Source organism: Ictalurus punctatus, chromosome 10 (assembly GCF_001660625.3).
Source record: "Ictalurus punctatus breed USDA103 chromosome 10, Coco_2.0, whole genome shotgun sequence".
Taxonomy (NCBI): domain Eukaryota; kingdom Metazoa; phylum Chordata; class Actinopteri; order Siluriformes; family Ictaluridae; genus Ictalurus; species Ictalurus punctatus.
The window spans coordinates 1,095,760-1,112,500 of NC_030425.2; positions in this window are offsets into that span (position 1 = coordinate 1,095,760).

The following is a 16,741-nucleotide window of genomic DNA, read 5'->3' on the forward strand; positions in this document are numbered from 1 at the left end:
TATATTCGCGCGTGTGTGTGTGTGTGTGTGTGTGTGTGTGTGTGTGTGTGTGTATGTGTCCCCTCAGGCATTGAGAACACACTGACAGCCTGACAGCTTTACTAATTCCGAACTGCTGAATAATCAGCATATGTTCAATTTAAACACACACTGACAGCCTGAGGAGACAGAATGTGTGTATTGGGGGTAGAATGGTGGTGGTGGTGTGTGTGCGTGTGTGTGTGTGTGTGTGTGTGTGTGTTTGGAGTGCATGTGTATCTTCGGTGCCCTTCTCAGGACAACAAATAGACATAGAACTAGTGCTGGAGGATTATAGGCTAGCGCAGTGACGTTAGCGCTTCTGCTACTATATTGCTTGTTTCTCCTCACGCAGATCTGTTCAATTAATGATGGCATTTAATATGTTTTATTATCTCATCAGGTGTGATATTTATGAAAGCCTCTCCGTCTCCGTCGCGCCAGATGACATGGATACCTGTGATGTGAATGAATTAACCAAAAAGTTAAAGATGATAAAGATTCAAACTTTTTTTAAAACCTGTTTGAACCTCTCTCTCTCACTCGCTCGCTCTCTCTCTCTCACACACACACACACACACACACTCTCACTCTCTCACTCTCTCTCTCTCTCTCTCTCTCTCTCTCTCTCTCTCACACACACACACACTCTCACTCTCTCACTCTCTCTCTCTCTCTCTCTCTCTCTCTCTCACACACACTCTCTCTCTCTCACACACACTCTCTCTCTCTCTCTATCACACTCTCACTCTCTCTCTCTCTCACTCTCTCTCACACACTCTCACTCACTCTCTCCCTCTCACTCTCTCTCTCACTCTCTCCCTCTCACTCTCTCTCTCTCTCTCTCTCTCTCTCTCTCACACACACACACACACACACACTCTCACTCTCTCACTCTCTCTCTCTCTCTCTCTCTCTCTCTCTCTCTCTCTCTCACACACACACACACTCTCACTCTCTCACTCTCTCTCTCTCTCTCTCTCTCTCTCTCTCACACACACTCTCTCTCTCTCACACACACTCTCTCTCTCTCTCTATCACACTCTCACTCTCTCTCTCTCTCACTCTCTCTCACACACTCTCACTCACTCTCTCCCTCTCACTCTCTCTCTCACTCTCTCCCTCTCACTCTCTCTCTCTCTCACTCTCTCACTCGCTCGTTCTCTCTCACACACACAGTCTCACTCTCTCTCTCTCACTCTCTCTCACACACACTCTCTCTCTCCTTCTCTCTCTCTCTCTCTCACTCTCTCGCTCACTCTCTCTCTCTCTCTCACGCTCTCTCTCTCACACACACTCACTCTCTCTCTCTCACGCTCTCTCTCTCTCTCTCACTCACTCTCTCTCTCTCACTCTCTATCTCGCTCTCTCTGTCTCTCTCTCTCTCGTTCTCTCACTCTCTCGACAACAATAACAGTGGATTATCGCAGGTCACACTGAGTAAACATTGATCTGCTGTGCTGTTTGTGACCCTTGATCCCAAGTTCTGCTTACAGTCTCTCAGCATAAAAAACCCCCTCAAAACTTTGTGAAAATACAGTCTTAAAGCTGGTTCTAGAAACTTCTAGAGAAACAGGATGTTTCAGATAAAAGTCCTTCATCATCTTCTGAAGCACAGCCTCTTGTCCATTTGTCCAAAAGGTCCCAGACTTATCGCACCATGCCTGTAAAAACGTGTCCCGGAGGTTCAGAGGAAGTCGGTTTCATTTTGATTTATGTCATAACAGGCACTTGAAGACGAGAGCTTGTTCTTTTATTCACGGAGTTTTCGCTACGAGCAGCTGTTCCTGTACAGATATGCACAGGTGCCGAGGAGGAATTTGATTAAAGCTCAGCAGGAACTCACAGGAGAGAAGCAATCACTGCTGGAGAGAAATCGTTCGGGCGTAACACTGAATCAGCAACTCTGTCATGACAGCTCCAAGAGGAGCTTTTGCTTTATAAAAGAGCTTTTTCAGAGGGTCAAAATGGTGGTTAGGTTCTGTCACAGGAGCTATAGCTCAAAATCACACGAGATTTAAACATACCTTTAAAGCGCACCTCTTGTGGGTTTGAAACGTGCCTAATTTTATTTTAAAAGGTCTCATACAATAGATTTACAATGGATGCATCTGAGGTCAAAATACACTTTAAATGTGCTCAGAATTTGTGTCACAAATGACTCGTTAAATGATCCGTTCTAAAGGATTCATTCTAAATTCCTCCTTTCAGAGAACATACTCTGCTCTGATTGGTCAGATGTCCCAGTCTGTTGTGATTGGTCTACCGCTGTACCTCAGCAGCCGATGAAGACCAAACCTACATAGATTAGTACAGGAAGTGAGTCTGTAATCGCTAACGACTCGTTTCAGCTGTTCAGAATCGGTAACTCCGTTTGTCGTGCGCTTTGCAGATGTTTTTTACGTTCACAAACAGTTACGTATATACCACACTGCATGTAAGGTAATATTTGAAAACCCATAATAGGGGCACTTTAATGGCTGTCCATTAGGGACTATATAGCTAAATAGATATAATTATTATAGGTGTCACTGTTCACGTATTTTCTCTAAATATCTGTCACACTAGTGTGATACATGTCGCCTTCCCTGGATAAATATATACTGGAGTATACTGCCTGATAATTTGTTTTCTGGAAGCTGCACCCACACCCACAGATGAGCCTAGTAAAGCACCATTTGAAGTCTGATTACATCGTGCTAGCTGCAGGCAGGTGTGTCGACTTTCCCAATTACGTGGGATTGGTTCCATTTCAGAGGTGTGAAATGATTTGCTCTGTCATGAGCGATATTACGAGTGTTAGTCAGACATTCAAATAGAGTGGAGTAGAGATTACCTTGAGACAACTGCACTTCTGCAGCAGCGCTCAGGGTTATGAGCTAGAAATGTAGAAATATATACCTTCATGTGTATACAGTGGGGTAAAAAATAGTTTTATACGAGCTCTAACAATTATTGGACAAATTTACCGATATATATATATACACAGTATATGAGTGACAGTGATACATAACACAGAGTGGAGTGTACTAATCAGTGTCAATCAACAGCCTCATGCAGTTTAGAAACGTAAACAAATCGAGATTTCAAAGTATTTAAGAACACAATGATTGGGTTAGTCACTGACGATTGATGCAATAAATCATTAAATTGTATATATTTATATAGAACCTATGGTGATATAGTGATATTTTGGGGCTTCCTCAGCAGATAGTCATTACTAAGCGTTACTAACACATCACTTATTTAAGTGCAAGTTTAAAAAAAAAAAAAAAAAAAACAAAACAAAGGCTTTACACCTAAAAACTTATTTTAAAGTGCACTTCCCCCCAGAGGAATGAAGGCAAATAAATCATACATCCTCTAGAATGACTTCCTTTGTTCAAGCATCATTTCTGCCCCTGTGCTCCTGCCACAATCATCCAATCAAAAACCTGGAGTGCTCCATGTGTCATCGGTTTTACCCCGAGGCACTGAGACTGGGGCAGAGTTAATGGGTGTGAGGAAACCCCAAACATTGATTATTAATGAAAGCAGTCTCCAGATTATCCATGTGGATTATTTCGTTCTAAATAATACAGTGCCTTTTAGAATGAGAGTGTTTTTGCACACCTAACTGATCTGACCAATCTACTGACTGGATTTTTGTTTTATAAACTGCGGATATTCTCACTGCTGGTGATGTTCTAATTAAAAACCCTGTTTAGATACAAATAGATTAAGGAAGAGACAATTGCTTTACTGTAATGATTAAACTAACCAATTCCTCCATTTTCTGTGTTGCTTATCCTACACAGGGTCTCGGTGGAGCCTGGGGCCTATTCCAGGGAACTTGGGGCACAAGGCAGGGGACAGCCTGGACAGGGGGCCAGCCCATCGCAGATCACACTGGGGGAGGAGGCCGGGGGGCCGGGGGGGACCCCGAGACACAGACATGCAAGCTCTGCGCACACAGGGCAGAGGTACGATTCAAACCCCAAACCCCGGAGTATCAAGGCAAGCATGCTAACCACTAAGCCACAGTGCCCCCTCTAACAGCACATTTTAGTTATAATTTTCACTAACTATTTTATCCCGATTGTGGTCGATCCAAAGCCTGTCCCAGGAACACTGAGCACAAGGCAGGACTCCATCCACACACACATTCACACCTAGGAGCAATTTACCACCGTCGATCCGCCTACCTGCATGCTTTTGAACAGTGGGAGAAATCTAGAGAACCTAGAGGAAACCCACATGAACATGCAAACATGAGAAACCCTACATGGGTAGTAACCAAAGCCCAGGATTAAACCAGGGACCCTGGAGTTGTGTCAAGAACAGCCGGAACAATGGCAGCATCCTTGGCAGCATTAGGAGGAGGTGGAGCAATGATGATGTCCTCAGTAGAGTTAGGTCGAGGTGAAGCAACTTCCCTGGTGGAAACAGGAAAAGGTGGATTGATGCCCTCAGCATTGATGGGAGGTAGAGCGATGCCCTTGGCAAAGCCTGCAGGCGGAACGATGCCCTCTGTGAAGCCAGCAGGCGGACACGAGACAGCCAGGCTGGAAGGCTCAGGAAACCAGCATGCTTGCTGGTTAGGATGTGAGTCAGGCTGCTGGGGAAAACAGCTCGAGAACATTTTACATTTTTACTGAAAAATTTCTTTTATTAAACATTTAAATTTTTTATAGCTCAGTGATGACATTTACTCTATGTGGTTAATTCCTTTTAAACCACAGAGGTCACTCCACACAGAGGTTAAATCCCTGGCCCAATCCTCCTGATTATCTGTCCAATAGGTCCAGACAAATCAAGGCTGTTGGCTTGAGGGTGACACCCACAGGTGAAACTCACCAATACTCCTAACCTTCCCATCAGAGAACTCTGTACCTGGGATGTAAACAGGGGTACTGCATAATCAGACACAACATCCTCTGGGATCCCATAATACCTGTTTACATGTTCAACAAGGATGGTAGTGTTACCACTTCTGATCGGAAGGTTGTGAGTTCAAATCCCAGCACTGCCAAGGTGCCACTGCTGGGCCCTTGAGTAAGGTTCTTAGCCCTCAACTGATTGTCATGTAATTGTTATTAGGGTTAGCAATTATGACTCACCATTATGCTGAGTGTGTGGATCATTTTATGTTTACTAGCACTAAATCTATAGTTACTATTGGTTTTAGTTACTATTCTTTCTCTTTTTCCTTCAAATATTGTGCACTTGCTTTCGTATCACTGCGTGATACCTGATCCTGCCTCGTTTTTATCATAGTTGACACCTTGAATGGCAGCAGGTTTAGATTGCTCCAATGGATAAAGTGTGTAAAAGAAAATTGGTAAATGATCTACACTTATATACTACTTTTTTAACCTTAGTGGTTCCAAAGCACTTTACACTGTGTCTTATTCACACACACCAGTGGTAGCAGAGCTGCCATGCAAGGCGCTAACTTGCCATCGGGAGCAACTTGTGGTTCAGTGTCTCGCCCAAGGAGACTTCGGTATGTGGAGTCACGTGGGCAGGGAATCGAACCGTCAGCCCTACGATTATTGGACGACCCGCTCTACCACCTGAGCCGCAGCCGCCCCAGATAATTCAGCGCAAAACAGAGTCAGGTTTTTTCAGATGCACTTCCAGACGTATTAGCCTGTAAATGTGAGCCACTGTATTTATTGTCAGCGCTATAATTTTTCTGAAGTATGGTGAGTAATTACACACCATAGCAGCATAAATCTATGAGTTACAGTAAGAAACGTGTTCAATCAATGGCAGCTCTGCTTCTGAAGTGTGTATGTGTGTTTTACTTGCGGTCCACGTGCCTCTGGGGAGGCAGGTGTGTTTACTCGCTTAAAACCTGGGTGAGTGTAAAACTCTGTCTTGTAAAAACATTTCCCAAGTTTGCACTCTCTGGCGGCTTTTAATCATCAGAGGCCTTCTTTCAGTCACGGATCATTTACACACAGTTAACCCCCTCGTTCTTTCCTGGGCAACATGATCCGGGTTTAATTTGAATATTACTCAAAAAAACGATTGTTTCTGACATGAAAATGACGTCCCTTTTTATGTAATGTTTCCACTGTGACCTGTGCATGCAGACCTGCCATCAGGACCAGTCCTGAGCATGGGCACGGAGCTCCGCGTCCATCAGGAGTGTTCATACTGATCGGTATTGAGGTGAAGATCTAAAGAGACAGCTTGGGGCAATGGGACACAAGGCTGCTAAGTAGTATCGGCTTAAATTCTTTCATGTACAGTAAGTAAATAGTCTCTGTGTGTGTGTGTGTGTGTGTGTCTGTGTAGAGTGGACACCTGGCATCAAGTTCATTCACACAGGATTAGGAAAACATTGAAATGTTACATAAAAACCCACTGTGCACACATACAAAAAGAAAAGAAAAGAAAAAAAAGGAGTGACGGAGAATGATCCTGTATCAGAGTAAATGCGGCAGGGACACGGATCCTTCATCAGTCAGGAGATTTTATCATGCACAACATGCAGCTGGTCATTAAAACATGTATTTACCTGGATTGTATTCACTACATCTACTTAAAAGGGCTCATCATTGTTAGATGAGAAAGACCTTCCTAAATGATTCCTTTTACGAAAGTAGTCATTATGATATAATACAGCCGGGCCTGTGTCCAAAACGTCTGAGAACACCTCTGACGACCGCTTCCATTCCATCACTTATCAAAAACACGAGACACTGATTTTCCTTCGTGCCTCATTCACAACAGAATTCCAGGTCTAGACCTCTAATGAGTGAGCCAGAGGCGATGGTGGCGAGGAGGAACTCCCTTAGAACATTAGAAAGAAACCTTGAGAGGACCTGAGCCCGATAAACAGGAACTCCTCGACACTGGATAATGGAGTTACGGTACAAGTATAGAGAATTAACGTGTCTGTTATTTTAAAATGGAAACAAGTCATATTAACACAATATCTGCGAAAGCACTATTAGTGCTGTGAGGTACGGAGCGCTATAAGGAAGGTGGACCTTGAGCAAATGGCCGCTGAGTATCTACTGTAACTGCAGTTGTGTTTTTATATGTCCTTAGAAAAGATAAATGCATTACTCCATTATAAATTCAAAATACAGCGTTGTATATATTTCACATTATGAATCTTGGCTTTCTACACATTGGGGGTGGGGGGGTGGATGGGGGTGGGGCTAATTTTACAAGTTACACTATTACTATTGAGGTGGAGTACAGAAATGTTTTATTAATTTGTTGTTGTTGTTGTTGTTGTTGTTGCTTTGATGAATTATCCAGGAACTCAAACACAGTGATGGGTGTATGACATTCAGAACCTTTCATGTTCTGAATAAATTATGGTGAGTAAGTGGGACACAAATGCATATTTCAGGAGACACCAGATCAGTCTTGTAAAGAAAAAGAAAGAAAGAAGACTTGAAGTGTCTTCTTATTGTTGTTTATCTACAGATTTGTGTATACACTTATTATACACTTGTATACGATTAACATTTTTTTGTTAAATTTGCAAGTGCTAATACTAATATCTGAATCCAGTGTACATTTTTCCAACTTAAACCCCACTTTCTACAGTATGACTGGCTGGACTAATATTAATTGCTAGTCGAGAAGTGAAACTGGATATCACCATTTAACACCTGATCCTCTTGTATAAGAGCGTGTTTAATAAGGTTCAATAGGCTCCTCTGGGAGTTTTTTTTTAACGCCGCAATCACACTGCAAGGTACAAAGCTCCAGCTGCCTGCAGGCCGTCGGTGTTTATTGAGACTCTGTCATGAGGATGAGAAAACTTAATCCACTCCCCACTGGGCATCGGAGGAACTCTTAGATGTATTTGAAAGGGAGGGAAAAAAAGATAGCCTACGGAGTGATTCCTTCATTTTCTTGCATTTCTTAACTCCTTATTGACGGTAACATTTATAGCATACTTCAAATACATGTTCTTTATCTGTTGGGCAGAGTAAACGGTTACTGCAGATGAATGAATGAATGAACTGTCTAAGTATATCATGTTTGAATAAGGTCCGTGCGTCCTTCGTGCTAGCCAAAGTACCTTACAGGGACTTTCTCAATGCAAATTCATGTTCCGGTGTTCTCAGTTTGCTTGGGACCATGTTCTGCTTCGCGCGTTCAGTTCTAAATCTTCTAATACGGAAGGGTTAAGCGTTGTTGATCTTACCCAGATATTGAGGATGCGTTGTTTGACGACTGAAAACAACGAAACAACAATGAAAACAATTTCAAAACTCTGTCGTTCACTGACACAACATTGGCGAAGTTGACCGTATTTGAATGCATCGATGGCAAATAGAGTAGAGCTATGTCTAATGTGATGTACTTCTTGTGGCATAACTGCATGGAAGGCGCTTAGTGCTGCGAGATCAGGATATCTCTCCACCTGAACAGAAGATAATCCTAGACTAATCCTAGAAGACCACCACAGAAGCACAAAAAAACAACTTTGGGGGTTTTCTCCAGGTACTCTGGTTTCCTCCACCAGTCCAAAGGCATGCATTTCAGGCTGATTGGCATTTCCAAATTGTCTGTAGTGTGTGAGTGTGTGTGTGATTGTGCCCTGCGATAGGTTGGCAGGGTGTCTCTGGCCTTTAGCTCTCTAGGATAGGCTCCAGGCTCCTCTGTGTCCCTGTGTAGGATAAGTGGTACAGAAACTAAGCTCATTAACTAACCAAACTAAGCTCATTAATTTCCTACCAATTTCCTCAAAAAAGATTTCTACCAGCAGCAAAAGTAAATGACCTACTACTTGCCTCTGATCAGGGTGGTGTCTCTTTGCTGGGAGTTTGTTGGAGTTAACTGAAGAGCTCAAGGCTTGGGTCTTATTTTACTGATCATTATCAGTTTGTAGATGTAAATGGTGACTTCTCTATGTGTACTAAAGAAACGTGTGGTGTCCCACAAGGTTCTGTTTTAGGCCCACTGCTCTTTCCGATACACTAAAATATACATCTTTTACGATAAACTAAAACTGCTACAAATGACTAGGACTACTCTAAATAATAAAAATGCATTTAATTTATGCTGATAAATGCCCTTTCATGTCACACGTAGAAACATTGTAACTGAGATGAAGTAAGATCAGAATGGTTGGCACAAACGAGTCTTAGGATCTGGACATTCCCCTCCATCACCACGCTCGATAGCCACCTTTGCTTATACAGTATGAAACCTGGATTGTGTGTGAGTCTGAGACGACACCATGTTGTTCACCAATGGCACCTTGTTACTCACTGATTCAGACAGGAAATTCAATAAAGAGCTTCAAATGCTTCCAAATTCAATTGGGCTGTTTTGCAGTTTCTCCCAGCGGGACATTTAATGTGTGACTGATGAAAAAAATGAAAAAATCATGTGCATGATCATAACTGTTGCAGGTCGTTTTGATCTGCATGTACGCTCATCTGGAAACAAGGCTGCTCATTAACATGAGATTTAACTCGCTGGATAGAGTATCTACCTCTCTTTAAGACTTACGTTCGTTCAGCTAAGCTGTGTTTTCCCTTTCCTAAACTTGTTTTATTCACTCAGTTTACATGATACATGCTGAATGTAATAATCCTCTGCTCAGGATGATGTGGAAACTATTATTATTATTATTATTATTATTATTATTATTTAAAAACAACAGATTAAGTCAAATGTCAGAATTACCCATGTTTATTGTCTTTTTGTTGCTATTGCAAGAATTAAATTTCAGAATCAGCACATTTTCTGAATTTTACATATGAACTTTTATGCATTATCCACTCACAGCTTTGTTGAACTTGAAGTTTTTTCGTTTGCATTTAGTGACGACGAAAGAGAACACACCACATAAAAGCACATTAAAGATTCGGATAAATCATCCTCACTCGGTTACATTAATTCGTCGAATCTGTGCGGATGCTAAATCTGGGATTGATTTGTAATGAACTTAATGTCGGTCTCACAGTCTTTTATCGTCTGCAAAGACCTGACCTCTGGGTTCCATATTAAACGATTCACGGATTCATTATTAGAAACCATTAAAACTATGGTTCTGCCTTAGTCTTAAAGAGAGGGGATATGTGATACTAACCAGACAAGCATTTTCATGAATAAGACTGCTTTGTATTTAGAGAAAGGCACTGTTTGAATTAAGCATAATGTGGGAAAAGCAGTCGTTAATATGTACGCTTTTGTTGGAACACTATTAGGAAATGAGGGCAAATGGTTTCCATAAGTGCTTTCTCTTTTTTCTTCTTCTTCTTCTTCTTCTTCTTCTAGGGAAATCGCATTTTATAAAAGGGATGATATTTAAACACTAAACTGTTTGGGCCTTGTAAGAACAACCCCAAACCTAACCCTAACCCTATATCTTATGGATATAGACCAAACATAAAATTGCAACTATTATGAATCTATCGTGTTCGGAAATAACCAGAAATAACAGATATTCTAGGGTTAGGGGTTAGGGTTATTGTCTGTAACCGTTCTCCTTAATTCAACTTTAATGAAGCCAAAGAATACCGCATAGAAATGCACACCCTCAAATAGTGTCGGATTTGCATACCTTTACTCGAATGTGTTCAGTAGGAAATGAAGCCAAATGCTTTCCATAAGAGTGCCGTGAGAGTAATGTCACGTCATTTTCATTCAAAAGATATGACATTTCATATCAACTTATCAAAATATCCATATAAAGTCAAGATACACTTAATCATCTAAGTACCATAAAAAAAAAAAAAGATCCCATCCCCATATGTAGAGATGTGATCTCCAGAATTCTTCAGAACTTCCTGACTCTCTTGTAAAGAAACAGGCATTTATTGTGAAGTCTTGCCCAGCATTATGGTTGTGTGAGTCTTGTTATTCTTCTGATAACATGCTGTGTTTGACTCAGCTCACTGCACATGATTTTGGGCTTCCACATTGTTATTTTTTTGGAGATTTAGGCCATCTACAGGTATTATAGGATCCCGTTGGACATTGTCTCAGTGTGGGAGTATAATTCACATCCCACATGTGGAGAGCTTTCCGCTAACAACTAAATATAAAAGTCCGACATTCAACCAATTGTCATTCACAACCCAAAGGTCTAACAGAATATCTTAATTATTGAATGGGAAGGTTTTATGAAGATCATACTGTCAGAATTATTAACATGACTGTAACTGCAACGCCGATCCCATCCCACCTGCAGAGGTCGTGAGCCTTCTGAACTTAAGGAAATTGAAGACAAGCAGGGCTGTGGCATTCTGGATCGATTGACCAGGACAGGTCTGCAAAACGTATTGAGAGCACTGACCAACCATCTAACACCATGCCGAAGGTTCAGGGAGATCTCAGAGGAAACAAATTAGATAAGATATGATAAGATAAAAATAATAAACTTTATTGTCACTGTACTGTGTACAAGGAAATTTGATTGGCAACGATCCTAGTGCAGCTTTCAACAGTACAAAGACAGCAGAAACATATCATAGAACTATACAAGACAATTAACAAGGTGGTCTAAAGCGACTGAAGTACAGTAAGATTGGGAGTATATAAACTGTGCAAATCCAGGTGTATTTCTGGGACTGCATTGCACCATTTGTAAGGTGCTATCCGGTGTTAGCAGAATTTTGGGTGAGGGGGTTCAGGGTGTTTGCAGGGTTCTTGTGCTTGTGTTTAGTAGACATTACGGGAATGGGTGGAGGGAAGGAGGTTACAGCTCTTGGAAAGAAATTGTTCCACACCCTGTTAGTCCCTGCACAGATTGTCCTCTACGCTTGCTGGCCGGTAGAGGGACAAACAGCTGGTGACTTTGGTGGGACTATTCTCCAAAGATGCTACAAGCTTTCTTTTGTAGGAGGCATAGACGGGCTGGGAATCTTCAGTCCTGATGACCTGCTGAACCACTTTTACCACTCGGTGTAGATTTCCGCAAGCGGAGAGTATACTCTCCAGCAGGTTTTGCACCTCCATCCTGTAGGCCGTCTCGTTGTTGTCTGACATCGCACACACAACAGTGGTGTCGACCGTAAACATGACTTGTGTTGGAGGGGTGTTTTGGGGTGCAGTCATGTATAAACAGGGAAAAGAGGAGAGGGCTGTGGACACACCCTTGTGGCACTCAGGATGAGGATGGATAATGTTCAGTCTCCAATCCTCACATTCTGGGGTATGGTGGTTGAAAAGTCCAAGCAGTGTGGGGTTGTTGTTCAGCAGTTTGTGGGGGACTATTGTACTGAAAACAGAACTGAAATCAACAAACAACATCCTCACATATGTGTTTTGTTGTTCCAGGTGCATGAGGGCTGTCTGTTGTGCACTAAAGACCTCCACTGCTCTGTATGCAAACTAGTGTTGGTCAAGATCAGGGTTATGATGGTTCTGATGTGCATCATGATCAGTCTCTCAAAGCACTTCATGATAACTGGAGTCAGGGCAACTGGGCAGTAGTCATTCCAGCATGGCACAGGAGAGGTTGAATATGTTGGTAAATACATCACACATCTGGACCAGCTGCTTTGGTGATGTCAATTGATGTCAACCTGGTGGCAGTGAAGAACGAGTTGTTTTTTACTCGTCGAAGCGAGCAAAGACCTGATTCAGCACACTGGGGAGAGAAGCATGCATGTTGGAGTGTAGGGTGTTGTTGCTTTTGGAATCTACAATTGCAGCGAAAATTGTTGTTTTTCAAGTGTTTTTGAAACAGCTAGATCAAATTAAGTTCTAGAATATCTCAGTCCTGTTGCGAGTCAGCTTGAGGTGATGAGCCCATCCGTGATGATACCGTATGTCTGTCAGTCGTCTCACAAACACAGCACACATTTACCCCGGACAGATGAGTTAGATTTTTTGTCCTAGGCCTTCCTTCATTCATAAAACCACCACACCACCACTGTCAGGTTATCCTCTAAGTAAAAAAACTGGAGTCAAACCCTTGCAGGATTTCTGAGATAGAAACAAAACTGCCAAAAAAAATAAAGTGATTGTGACTCCTTCTGTAAGCTCTGATAAACTTCAGTTCAGCTCATTGGTTATCGGTCTTTTATGCACGGCATTACTGTAGGTTTCGCGCGAGACAGCTGGCATTCTCCCACAGTACAGGATGTTGAGTTATAAAGGTCAAGTGTTTTGAAACCAGGGCAGCAGAGGGGTTAAGATTAGATTACACATACCCCACATCACAGGATCCATGTGCTTCATATTAGTTCAAGAGTGAAACTGAGACGCAATTTACAGTTGTCAGGCAGCAAATCTCCGTCAAAATTAATCTGGATCCCGGAGACACTAGCTAATTATTTGTGAGCTGTTTAAGGTTGGTAGAACTCTCCCCCAAGCACTTTTGGCTGTCCTGACTTAATGCTTCAGCACCGGTTTGAAAAGCCTTCACGTGCCTCAGAGGAAGTACTACAGGCAATTTAGCAAACATTTTGATTAATTAATTAGCTATCCATCACTAACGAGAACAGACACAATGATTCCCCAAAGAATAGCATCCACTCCATAAAGTGGGCCAACCACAAATGGATACACCGTTTAGACTTACAAAGGAAGAGCTATTTACTGTATCATTAATTCATGAGCAGAGTAGCACAGCTGTAGTCAGACAACTGACAATAACAACACTACAGCAACAACAGCACGAGTAACGCTTTTACTGATAGGAAGGAAAAATCTCTCCGTGCTTTTCCCAGGTTATCCTCATCTTCCAAGCTAATTGATACACACCAATTATGGCAGGCAGCTCATGGTCGCTCCCCCGTTTGTTCATTCAGCGAGGAGGCCTGGGGTGCAGTCAGAGTTCCAGTTCGTGATGTTCAGTGGGGCTGAGGTCAGGGCTCTGTGCAGGACACTCAAGCTTGGTACAACATGTCTTCATGGAGGTTGCTTTGTGTACAGGGGCGTTGGCCACAGGGGCAAGGTTTGGGCCTCTTGGTTCCGGTGAAGGGAAGCTAGGGAAGCGGTAGCTCAGTGGTTAAGACGTTGGACTTCTGATTGGAAGTTTGCGTGTTCAAATCTGAGCACTGCCAAGCTGCCACTGTTAGACCTTTGAGCAAGGCCATTAACTGCTCAGTTGTATAAAAGTTAGATAATCTTAAGTCACTCTGGATAAGGGTGTCTGTAAATTGTAATGCTACAGCATACAAAGCCAGATTGAGGAAGAACCACATATGGGTGTGCTAGTCAAGTGTGCACAAACTTTTGGCCATATAGTGTAGATGTTTGAAGGGGTTAACAGCTGACATCCGGTAATCCTGCACGCGCTACATTCACATGAAATACCTTCGCCGCTATTTCTGTGAACATAGTGTAAGTGTAGTTAGGCATGCTGAGGCATTATCCAATCAGATCAGCTCCTCTTGGTCCCTACAAGAAAGTATATTGCGGTTGTAGAAATACCCAGCTGGTTTACAACAAATGTCACTTTCTTTTTGTCACTCACCAGTTATACTTCAGTATTTGAGTGCTAGTGTCACAACTGCAAGACTGGGATACAAGAGCAAGCTTTTTTTTTTTTTATCCACAAAATAAGTCAAAAACCAGACAGAAGGTCAAAGGCTAATAGAGATCCAGAGGCAGAAATGAGAAAATGGACAAAAGGTCATCAGATCAGACCAAACACAAGACTCTGAAGAACAGCCATGTCACATACATACATACACACACACACACACACACATATATATATATATATATATATATATATATATATATATATATATATATATAAATGTACACTGATCAAAAAACTTTTATGCCACCTGCAATTGTGTTAAACTTGTCATCCATGAGGTATTGAGCACAAAGAGTACCATTATTACAAACAATACAGTCATCATTCTCAGAAATAATAGGTGCCTTTCTCTTTTGTTGTCCTTCCTTTTTTTCTATTTAATGAATATTTAATTAAACCTGTGAATGAATACATCCCAAAAGACCCAGCGTAATGCCACACTCTAGTGCGTAAGGAGTACAGAGATATACAGAGTTGTAAATATATACAGTATATATATATATATATATATATATATATATATATATATATATATATATATATATATATATATATATATATATGTGGATATAGCATGGTTGTATTTATTTGTGTATTTTTAAATGCAGAAGATAGGCAGTCATGTCCAATCACACGCCAATTATCCCTCTATTAAAGTACGTGTGCAGTAAATAGGTTGTGACAATCAAGTACCTTATGTTTTATTTTCACCAATTGTGTCTCGCTGTTGGTGGTGTTAATTACGCAGCAACTGTAACTAATGTGTTCACTCATGCAGTTTTCAACACAACAGTTATCGTTCTGTCTCTAATCGAGAAAATTAAGCGTAAAATGGGTTTTATTGACACACCAGAAACCAGCTGCGTTTGGTGTGTTATCTCCCCATAACAGGACCAGAGCCCGAAAAGTGGGGCATTTAGAGAATAACACTGAGGCTGTCAGTCTAAGCATTGAAGTGTGAGAGACATGACTTACAGCCAATCAATCCTGAAATGTTGAAAGACTGTAACGGGTTTCACTCATTTCTATAGGCGGGTGCTCCATAGCTGCTCCAATCGTGGCTGTCTTTAATGGTAAACCTAATAGCCTCAAATGGAAATGAAGCTGCTTCTGAGGATTTCCTAACCCACAAAGAACTATTCTCTCATCCTGACCTCTCTCTGCCATTTGTAATAGAGGTAGACACCACGGAGACCGCCACTGAGAATCGTATAGCGTCATGGTACACATCTTAAGGTGGCTTGACGGTTAAGGCTCTGGGTTACTGATCAGAAGGTCGGGGGTTCAAGCCCCAGCACTACCAAGCTGCCACTGTTGGACCCTTGAGCCCCTTAGCCCTCTCTGCTCTGGGGGGGGTGTATCATGACTGACCCTGCACTCTGACCCCAACTTCCTAACATGCTGGGATACGTAAAGAAAAGAATTTCACTGTGCAGTAATGTATATGTGATCATTAATTATCCTTTATACTCTAGGAAGGTACCTCAGCCCAATGAAATGATCCCCCTACCAATCTGCTCATAAACTGACTGGTTTTCAAAGGCATGCCTCTCCAAAAATGAAATGACCAACAGCCCTGGAGTCTGCAGTAGAAGCATCTTTTGATATGAACGTAGCCTTGACTCTGACAGAGGGATCCAATTCACATCAATTTCATGTCACTTGTTCGGAAAGCCTTCTGCCAGAAGCTGAATTTTAATGTCAGGCCTTCCTTTGGTTATCCTCCTCAAAACAATGGACAAGTGGATTTGTACAGAAAATGGATGGATGGATGGATGGATGGACGTGTCTACAATACAGACACAGTCCTAATCGACTGTGATGTGATCAATGGGGGGGAGGGGAATCAGGACAACGGAGGCAGAGATTGGAGAGACTGGGGCTGTTCCTCTTTTTATTAAATCATGCGTTGCCTTTCAGCACTCCTAAGCACACCCACGAAATAAAACAAACCTGAACAGCATCCGTCGCAGCTCCCCGCAGCTCGGCTCAATTTCAGCTCAAGCCAGGTCGGGCCAGGTAAGGTCATCTCCATCTCTCTCTGATGTCTGGCTGCCTACTGTGGAGGAACTGAAGCGCATACATAAACAGGCTGCCATAAACCACAGAAAGGAAAACACCGGATACCTACTTGTTCTCCACTACTTTCACAGATGGCGCTTGACCACATCCTCACTGCAGCACGTGATTATAAGGATTATAACGGACTCTGAAGTATCAGGTGCATTAACTTGAAGAAATACCAAAGCACATTTA